This window comes from Notechis scutatus, chromosome 2 (genome assembly GCF_049901735.1).
Source record: "Notechis scutatus isolate UNSWTSFEM ecotype Mainland chromosome 2, rNotScu1.2, whole genome shotgun sequence".
NCBI classification, from domain to species: domain Eukaryota; kingdom Metazoa; phylum Chordata; class Lepidosauria; order Squamata; family Elapidae; genus Notechis; species Notechis scutatus.
In genome coordinates, this window is record NC_142010.1 from 152,136,528 (window position 1) to 152,147,513 (window position 10,986).

The 10,986-nt window shown below is 39.6% G+C and overlaps 1 long non-coding RNA gene across 1 annotated transcript; it reads left to right on the forward strand.

Moving 5' to 3' along the window:
* The first annotated feature begins 2,786 nt into the window (after positions 1 to 2,786).
* On the forward strand, positions 2,787 to 6,151 carry LOC148132337 (uncharacterized). Its single transcript, XR_015747853.1, has 3 exons — positions 2,787 to 2,845; positions 4,436 to 4,968; positions 5,113 to 6,151. It is a non-coding gene; the product is annotated as an uncharacterized LOC148132337 (long non-coding RNA).
* The last annotated feature ends 4,835 nt before the right edge of the window (positions 6,152 to 10,986 follow it).

Genomic DNA, 10,986 nt, shown 5'->3' on the forward strand with positions numbered 1-10,986 from the left:
GAAAAAACTCCCAATCTCATTTTCTTTCTACATTATCATAGCTTTCTCCTCAGTGTACCAAATATGAGCCTCAGTCTAAGTTACCTTCACAGATATTGCTAGATACATAGGCTGCCGGTAGATATTTTTTAACTTTATACTTTTAGCATCATTATTTAGCATTTCCTTTTTTGGACCAGAGTTAATTAGCATGTTTTCAAGATAGCAGAGAATTCAGGCAACTTCTTCGGTATTTGACTGGAGCAACAAGCCAAGTAAAAAGGTATCATTGCAACTTTTGCTCTGGTTGCTTGCATACAATTCATTCCATAGGAAAATACCCACATTCAAAAATATTACTGAGATACAGGAGAGGAAAAATGAAGAGATGCATAACTCTAAATAAAAGCTGATGGACGGGTTTTTGCAGAAGAGAACCAGTTTATCTGAGCATCCATTTGGAATTTTGACAGCAGCAATCTTTCAAGGTTCCAAATCCCTTGTAAAGGTAAATACTGAATATGACAGGGGAAAGAGAATGCTGAACTCATACTACTGCTTTTTCCCAGTAAACCTGTCACTTCCTGCCCTTCTGAATCAACCAGCTGAAGCCACAATACATTTTTCCACCCAGATGCCATTTAACATCATCCGCATATTCGCCTACTGAAATATAAAGCTTTTGGTCACCCTTCTTTCCCACGTTTCATAACAAGGATACAGTAAAGTACTGCAGCAGAGAGCAACTCCATTTTCTTCTGCGATATGATTTTTTTTAAAGCTTGCATCTCCAGGTTGCCAAGTCACCACCCACCCCCTAACCAAATTCCATTTGGTTTTTTACCCCTCCTTCAAAGCAACCCCTGTCTTATCCACCTGTTTCTTGGGTCTAGTCCTCCTTTTTCGTCACTTCGCAAAGTCAGTGAACCACACTGAACCACAAAGAGCATCCAATTTAGATAGATAGATAGATAGATAGATAGATAGATAGATAGATAGATAGATAGATAGATAGACAGACAGACAGACAGACAGACAGACTACCTGCTTCTCCCACTCTACAAACCCTCCTCTGGGGAGTTTGCCACCTTGTCGATGCATTAGCGGCCTGCCACAAATTCAAGAGTCCACCTCTCCCATTGAACCTCCATCTGCTATGCAAGGGTTACAAATCACTGAAATACAATAGAAACCCCCCAATAGATGGCAGGGGTCTCCAATCTTGGCAACTTTAAGCCTGGCGGACTTCAATTCCCAGAATTCCCGAGTTGAAGTCCTCACAGGCTTAAAGTTGCCAAGGTGGAGACCCTGCCATAGACGACACTTCTATCCAAAAATTCATTCCCAGATTACTGCACACGCCTTCTAATCGGTTCGTCTGTTCTTTCCTTCCTCCTGACCCCCGCCTGGACCACCCGTCAAATCCCATTCACTCGCCTCCGCGTCCCCTCTCAGTCTCCTCTTCTTTCCTCCGGCAGTGAAGGAAACACGCGCAGCCTGTCTCCTTTGCAAGCTTTGCAACCTGTCTTCACGCGTCGCTATCTTCCCAATAGGACTTCCGAGAAAGGAACCCCATCAAGTATTCCCGGGCACGATCCCGTCCCCGCCCCCGGGCTGCTAGAAAAGGTTTTCCCGACTGACGCACTTTCGGAGGAGCCTGCGGAGATAGAGAAAAGGATAGAGGGGTAGAAAGTCTGAGTTTCCGGTCCAATATGTTATGGTTTTTAAAAAAAAGAGAAAAAAAAAAGGTCCTCGCTTCATGGTTCTCTCTAGGCGAGCTGGAAAGGTTTTCGCTCTAGCTTCCTCATCTTTATGGTAAGCGCTCCAAGGACTGTCTTTTGGGAGCTGTGACTTGGAAAACGTCAGATCAATTTTTAGAGGAAGAGTTTAGTTTTATGACTAAAGAGCCGGGGAGTCCAACATTTTGAATAAATGCATGAAGAACTTGAGTTATTTGTAAAAAATAATAAAGACGGGATGCAAATAAATAAATTTAATTTAATAAATCAAATAAATTTAATAAATAAAAAGATCTCTAGATCATTCTCACCCAGCTATTTAACCCCCCCCCCCCCCATTTTCTGATCTGAGCATTTGACTTACAGGACATCAAGTCTTTTTCGGCTCCTTGCGATCACATCGATTTTTCTTCATGACGATCTGTCCCTAAACTGATCTTTCAGGTCCAATTTAATATTGCATCCAGTTTAATACATGTTTATGCCATTTCAAGCTCCAATATTATATACACTTATTATTTGGAAGGACGTCGAGTGAAATCAGTGGGTTGCCTTTGGGTAACTATGATAGAACTTGCACTCTATCGTGTATTCATGCAATTGGCCACCGGTTGTGAGAACCTAAGGCAACTTTAAGACGTGTTGGGTCCAGAATTCCCCAGCTTAAACCTGACAAGTTGGAGAAACACTGATTAAGGCAGGGGTCTCCCACCTCAGCAACTTTAAGACTTGTGGACTTCTACTCCCAGAGTTCCTCAGTCAGCTTGCTCACTCTTAAAGTTAGGGTGATGAGCCGAAAAGCACACTGTCGCGAGAAGTAAGCACGTCATGTATTCAATAAACTACATTTCCCAGTAGCCTTTGTCAGCCCGCATCTCCATTCTCACGAGGTGAAATCAAGTCTTTATCTGGAAAACAGCTGTGGGTGTTTTTGTCAGCTATGGGACTTTAGTGGCGGAAGGTGAAAATCAGAATGCAATCTATTGCTGGGAAGGCGTATTTCTCCGTGTTGCTGAAAATGAGGGGCGCTTATTAAAGCCGCTTGAAGTGTATGCAGGACGCGGGGGCGGGGGGGGGAAGGGAAGGGAAGAATCCGTGTTCCATCCCAATTTCCCCAATCTATGCAGGTAAGGAAGAAAGCTTCGTGGATAAATCTAATGCAGCGTCGAGACTCGCGTGTGGGTTGCGGCGAAAGCCCTCTGTCCATCATTCCCAAGCATTTTGGCCCTTCATGTCATGTGTAACTAGTTTGAATGGGAGTCCGTCCATTTATACAGACAGGACAGAAACCCGTCTTTCTCATATATATAACAAACATAAAAGCCCAGTTGTATTTAATGTTGGAGTTTAAACAAACATAAAAGCTCAGTTGTATTTAATGTTGGGATTTCACCAGTGCAAGAGGACAAACACTATGCGATTGTCCTCTTGCACTGGTGAAACCCCAACATTAAGTACACCTGGGCTTTTATGTTTGTTTAAATTGAATCTTTCGTGAGGTTTTTATTTTTTTATTTGCTATGATCACCTGATTGAGAATGAGGAATTGCTATCCTTTATCAACCTCTTTAAAGATAATTAAAGTTGTTTTGAATCACTTGCATGAGGGATTACTCACTGCCTCTTTGAGAAAATGTCCATGTTTTCCACTAACTATATTTGCCAAATATCCGTAAACCTGCTGTTGGAAGAAATGTCCATCTGGGTTCAGTTCCAAGTGGTGGAAAAGACACTGGAAACATGGAGGCTGTTTGGAAGGATGCTTTAATGGAGCAGAACCATTAAGCACATGGTCCTGGTACAGTACATGGAGTGGAGAGTGAGATATATTTATACCCTCTCTTGGGCCTTGCAAGAAATGTATCCTATTGGTTGTCAGACTCCCAGGGGGCTATGCGGGGGTCCAGCTAACTTGTAGGCTGGCTGTGTCCCAGGCTTGGTTGAATCTTGCTGGGTGATGAGGTAATGAAGAGGGCTGTGTTCTGAAAGAGTGTTGGGCAATTCCTATTATGGCTAAATGGCTTTGTCCTGGTTTGGATCTTGACTGAGGGCTAATCCTATAACTCAGGAGCCAAAAGCCTTTTGTCTTGAAAACAGGATGGCCCAGTCTTTCTGAGGCTATTAACAAATGTGGGGGCTGCTTTCCAAAAGCATGTTTCTCCTTTTCTCCTCCAGGGAGGTGTAATACTCTGCCTTTTTAATATTTCCTAGAATATTTCATTCTTTTAGTAGAGGGGTGGGTGCTAACTTTCTACACTGCCAACATAATTTGATTTCAGTTCACGAGCTGGGCAGGGAATCTATCCAAAAGTACTGTATAGGGTCTATTCAAAAGCACTGAACATACTTAACAATTGTGACTTTTGGAAAAATAATATATATGGAATTTAAAGACACAGATTTTAGCACAAAATTATATTTAATATAAATTAACCTCTAATTCAAGCAGAAGACCAGGATTAGGTACAGCCAATATTGGTAAAACATTTCATTTTTTGTCCTGGTCATTAGCAATTTTGTCAGCATGCTTTCAAATTTTACAGTGTAATCATGTGGTCTAGAACTTTTTTTTATCAAGATTTTATACATTTTTTTTATTACAGACTACACAGAATTAATAGGATATTTGCATGCTGCATTAGCTTTTTAAAATATTTATGTATTAGTAGGAAGATTGTAGGAATATAGTGCTAGCTGAAATGTTTCTCCTATGACAGAAAATCCATGGAACAAAACATGTGAAGATGCTGTATAAGAAGAAAAATGTTGCAAACAGCCTGGTGACATGCTACAAATGAATGGAAAGTTCTCAAATGCTATGAGGCTCACCAAGAGTCTTTTCCATAGCTGCAACTCTGCAACAGAGCAATCCCCAAAGAAATCTGGATTAATTAACTCTTTGTTTTGTCATCAATAAGGAAGCAGATTCCATAGTCATATTAAAGTTTCTGTCTCTGCTTTTATTTCTTGCAAATTCTTGAGTAAGTTAACAAAATGATACAGAGTGAAAAAGAGATTGATCTCTGCTTCTTATGGTTACACAATTGCAGATATGTAGACACATCAAGTTCCCTGAAAGTTCCATGTCAGTGGACATTCAATGGGAGAACCTGCTATCTTGAACGTTTTGAGCCAAGTTCATATGATGAGCTTGTTTCTCTGTTGCCTGAAATCCACGTTGTCACAGACACAATTTCCAGTAAACCTTTTTGGCAGTTCTCAATCCTAAAGAATAGTTTAGACCAGGGGTGTCCAACCTTGGCAACTTTAAGACTTGTGGACATCAACTCCCAGAATTCCTCAGCCAGCTTTGCTGGCTGAGGAATTCTGGGAGTTGAAGTCCACAAGTCTTAAAGTTGCCAAGGTTGGATACCCCTGGGTTTAGACTATGGAGAGGGCTCTGCAGAACTCTGAGAAGTAAGTGAAATTCTCAAGGGGGGGACATGCCGAGATATGCTTGTTTCTACAGTATGCAATCAAGTGATGCACCTGACTTCTCCTATGCCTTTTTATTGACACCATGTGTCACTTGTTTTTCCATGTGCTCAACTTTATCAGTGACCACTATTTCCAGTTTTGGTCACAATTCTTAATAGACGGAGACAAAAACACAGCAAGCTTTAGAAAATGTTACTGATTAAAACATCCAGAGCTTGTCAGTTTCAGTCTTAGAAAGTCAATCCCAAAACTTACCGCTGCAGAAAATGCCACTGTTAAAATTATGATGATGACATCAGCATTGAAAATTTTTCATTATTCGTTTATTGAAATTTCCAAGTGAAAGATTGGAGGTGATACTCTCCTGATGCTAGAGCAATTGACATCTTCCAGGAAAAAAGACTAATGGAGTCCTTCTCTGGTGCTATTCTAACCATGGTATTTATATTAAATGGAGGATTTCAGTCACACATGACAAAATACAGGCAGTCCTCGACTTAGGACCACAATTGAGCCCAACTTTTCTGTTGGTAAGTGACAAATTGGTAAATGAATTTTGCCCCATTTTTATGACCTTTCATACTACAGTTGTTAAGTGAACCATTGCAATTGTTAAATTAGGATCCTGGTTGTTAAGTGTATCTGATTTCCCCATCGACTTTGCTTGTCAGAAGGTCACAAAAGGTGATCACACGACCCCAGGACCCCATGCAACCATCATAAATATGAACCAGTTGCCAAGCATCTGAATTTTGATCATATGACAATGGTTATAACTGTGAAAAATGTTCGTAAGTCATTCTTTTCGGTGCTGTTGTAACTTTGAACAGTCACTAAATGAGCTGTTGTAAGTCGAGGACTACCTGTACTCTTTTTTTTTAACCTCTCAAGTGAGCTGAAAAGGGAATGTTAAAAATACATGTAATTTTTGACTCAACTGAATGGGGTAAAATATGATTTCTGTGCTGCATTCCTCAAGCTCATTCGCTGCAAAATCATATTATATATATTTATATATATATATATTATATACATATTATTTTATATATATATATTTAAAAAAACACACACACATTATATATATATATATGTAAATGGACGGCTATCATTAGTTAGGAAGCTGGGTTTCATCTGGGTGCCTGGTTGGGATGTGTTTGAGCTGGAGGTATCAGGGGATCTGTTTGTGCCCAGGTGTTTGCCTGGCTTGTGGTGTGGAGATTTTTGTTTGTGAGTGCAGGCTTCCAAATGATTGACAGCCTGGTGGAATCATCTCTTCTATTCATGCGATGATTCCAGAGATGATTCCACCAGGCTGTCAATCATTTGGAAGCCTGCACTCACAAACAAAAAATCTCCACACCACAAGCCAGGCAAACACCTGGGCACAAACAGATCCCCTGATACCTCCAGCTCAAACACATCCCAACCAGGCACCCAGATGAACCCAGCTTCCTAACTAATGATAGCCGTCCATTTACCAAGCCAAGCTGCACTAAAGGCCTCCAATAAAGTAACACAATGCTGCCAGCCAATCAAGATACAAAAGAGCCAAAAAACAGACAGAAGGTATTAGAGACACCAATCAAGCAGAACACAGCAAACTCCGAGACCAATAAACACAGACCAAGACTCCCAACCAATCAGGATGAAGAAAAAACCATTCTGGCACAGCAATAGGCTGCCCCAAATTTAAATCTGAAACCACTGTAAAAGTCTGACTCACAGACGGACACAATACAGAAGCCTGATGATGGCAGATGAGATTCTGCTGAAACGTTGCTACAACTTTAAAAGCACCACTACTATGATGTGGGAAAATACCCGAACAAAGCTGAAGGCCATACATGTAAGTACCCAAAACTTAGAAAACATTATATATATATGTATGTGTATATATATATATATGTATATATATAATTATATATATATATATATATATAATATATATATATATATATATATATATGGATCTTTGTTATTCGGGTTTCTCCGCTTAAGATTCAAAGTATCTGAGCACAGCGTTTGATGAAGTCTCATTCATCATCTTCAGGCTTGCTTCTTGATCTGTGCTTCTCAGAAGAAGATCTCTGAGAAGCACAGAGCCAAGAAGCAAGCCTGAAGATGATGAATGAGACTATCATATATATAGATATATATATATATATATATATATATATATATATCCATATATAAATATATAGAACCTCAGAAAAAATATATATATATATATATTCTTAAGTTTTCGCGGGTATTTTCCCATGTCATTGTAGTTGTGCTTTTAAAGTTGTAGCAACGTTTCAGCAGAATCTCATCTGCCATCATCAGGCTTCTGTATTGTGTCCGTCAATAAATATATATATATATATATATATATATATATGATAGTTTCTTAAATATAGGGTAGGATTCTGTGGTGACAATATGCCAATGCTCACAGTGTGAGGTAAAATATTACTAATTTCTATGGTTTGATGGCTAGGAGATGGCAATAACTAGATCTACCTTGAGAAACATTGGATACAGTTCTGGAACAGTCTATCACACAATCTGAAACAAATGAAAAGATGGCCAGCCATTGAAAAAAATTTCATACAATTTAGCACCCTATTGCAAAACTAATTCATAAATAAGTTATTCGAAAGTAACAGAGATCCTGGGGCAGCTGTTCAGGATGATGAACTTGATATGATTAGGAAAGATAAGCTAATCCCTGGAGCATTCCTCCCTCCCTCATGATTTCCTCTCAAAAAGAATATATCTGTCCTCTTTTAATCTGATTGATTGGTTCAGCATGCAATGTTGAGTATGCTTCAGTATGTCCATGCCATTGAGATAAAATGGTGAAGAATTCATAGTGTTCTCAGGTGTAAAGTACTACTGGTATATAAAAACTAAATGCATCAACTAAATAATAGAGCATGTATTACTTAAAAATGCAATTTTATTGTACCTAATGTATTTTTTTTATTTCTGCAAATGTATTTATACTTGACACCAAGCATTATGCAATCAAATAAAATAACATTGCAACCTCTGCTTCCCCAGACAAACAACAGCTTGGGGGAAGGGGGGCAAATCGCTTTTCAACTCTAGGATCAGTTGTGAGTTTGTTTTTCGAGCAGCTGTGTTTTAATTCAAATATGAAAAATTATTATGAGGCGGGTTTTATTTGGTAAGAAGTTTAAGGGTATGGCAAATACAGAGAAGGCCCTGCTCTTTACTTCAGGCTGATATTGTTATTGGATGTCCTACATTCACATCTTTGTTAGATACAATTACCTATACCATATTTAATACCTATATTAATTTAATATCACATAGCAAAGTGTGAGCTCTCCCACCTGTTTAATGGACCTATTAAAGTGGAAGAGCCTGAAGCAATGCTGCCAACGTGTGACAATGAACTCAGATACAGACTTCCTGGGAGATTTATGATTTACGACATACATACAAGGTATGACAAGAATACATAATGACAGGACAGACAAAGGATATAAGTATAATGATTTAAATTGAGATGAAATAAATAAAATAGAATTAAGAGAGTTAAAAGAGAGGAGAAGCTATATAGAAAATGTAGAATGCTAATAAGATATGGAATGGTATATAAAAGTGAGCATGAACTTGAATTTATGTCTGTACGAAGAGATGTAACCCGGGATCAAGCTGCTTTCAAAAAAGATGTTTTATGCTTTTATGTTTTGTGTTTTGTTTGTTTATGTTTGTTTTTTTAAAAATCAATAAAATTTTTGGGGAAAAAAAAGAATACATAATGATGGCAGAATTAAGTCTAATTGCAATTCAAACTGTTTTTCCTGGTTTCTTAGACCAAGAGATGCTTGAATTCCCAGAATTTTTAGACAACAAGGCCAACAGGAGAAGAATCCTAACCTAGTACTTTTGAGGGTAATCAGGTTGGGGAAGTCTGGTCAACTGGCAACGTATTGGTGTGGGTTTAAGTTCAAAAGATAAGACATGTTTTTATGTTACTTTTGTAAATGATACCATCTGCATATGCCCATCTTCGTGGGTGTTTTTTCTGCCCAAGGAGATCCAATCTGGCATGTTTTCAGCATGGTCTGCTCTTGGTTGTTGGGTTCATGTGGAAACTGTCCAATAAAATGAACTAGATCTTTCTGCTGAAATCTATTCTGAGTGATCACACACAAGCAGGAGAATTAACATATCAAAAATCAGCAAGCATCCGTATTCCAAAATGCTGTGTCAATGAACCTCAAGCAGGAAATCAGCAATTACACCCTAGACATGCCTTCCTTCCAATAAGATTTGATCATCTTTTGGTTCAATAATAATGTTTTCATGCAAGATGAAAAGGTGTTCCTGTGCTAGAAGGTTGCAGCTGGGTACATGCCCTTGTGTTTCATAAATATGGTGCAAAACAGTACAGACACTAAACACAGAAGCTACATTTGCCTCTCTAAATGGCAACCAGTGCTGTTAAGCACTGCCTGCGGGCTTTCAACCTTGCAAATGAATGTCCCACAACCACATAGCAGTGATTGAAGATACAGTTGTAATTTAGTTTCCTCCAGTCCAGATAACTTTCAGAAGTCTTCATAAGCCAGGCACAAATTGGGTAAGCTTCATCTGCCAACACATGTGCGGAAATAAGCACCCCACCAAGTATAATAGTTGGATTAGATGGCACAAAAACACCTGAATCCATTGCCTCACAGAGGGAGGATGTACTAAAGGTGAAGTCCTCATGCTTCTTACCATTCCAGCTCACTTCGATGTTTGTGAAGCAACCAGAAGGAAGCATGATCCCTTGAAGGAAGAGCAATAACATTTCCTTGTGGTTTGCATACTCGTACTGCTGTCTAGTGGGACACAAACTGGTATGCAACAACCATCCATTGCTCCCAACAGTGTGGAAAGCCCATCTGTCCAAAGCCATCCATGATCTAGGAAAGAAAAGAGAAACCAGCTGAAATAGTTAGGGGGAAAAATCAACAAAGATGCACTCAGTGATGATCTGAGAAATTTGTAAGATGCAACTTTAGGGACCTTAAGACACTGAAGACAATATCAAAAATGGGACGGGACGATAGAATTGCCACGCTGGCACCTTTATGCAGGAATATGTTAGGTTCAGTTTTATTTCAAGAATACTTGCACAAGAAGGATATTCATCGCCCGTCCAACCAATCAACCAACTTTGTCGACCTTGATCATTCATTGGATACATTGGAAACATAGCTTCTGATATTCACCCAAGCAAATGATATCATTTAGAAGAACATGCTTTATTGCAAAGCATACCTCAAACAATTGTGCCCACTACTGATCTCTCAAACACCAAAATGTTCAGCAACCTCCCTGTAGGAAGCCATGGTTGCCAGCCACCACACAACAACGGTTACTCACTTCTTCACCGAGATTGGCTTTCGCATAATGATCAACTTGATCAGCCATGTCAAAGAGTGTCTTCCTTGGCATCCTGAAGTTCACTAGACACAGGTTCACTAGACACTTTTCATCTCCCCATTCCCCCAAGAGGAGGTCCTTCCACCAGTTGATGTGGGTAGAGCAGACCTCCTGGTGTCTGGAGGCTGGCGCTGAGCCCAGGAGAGCACCCATTGCCATTCTCCTCAAGTGGATGGTTTGTTGAGACCCATGACTGAGAAGCAGCTGATCTCTCTGCAACCTGTTCAGCAAAGGCCCAGAGATTCCTGATCTTTGCTAGGACTCCTCTTTTGGCTCCTGGCATAACTTTACAGTAAAGGTGGAAGTACTTCACAGGCTAACTAGGAGCACAGGGGGAAACAGCACAAAGGTCCTGTTCTGTTAGAGCTGACAAGTCGTAAGG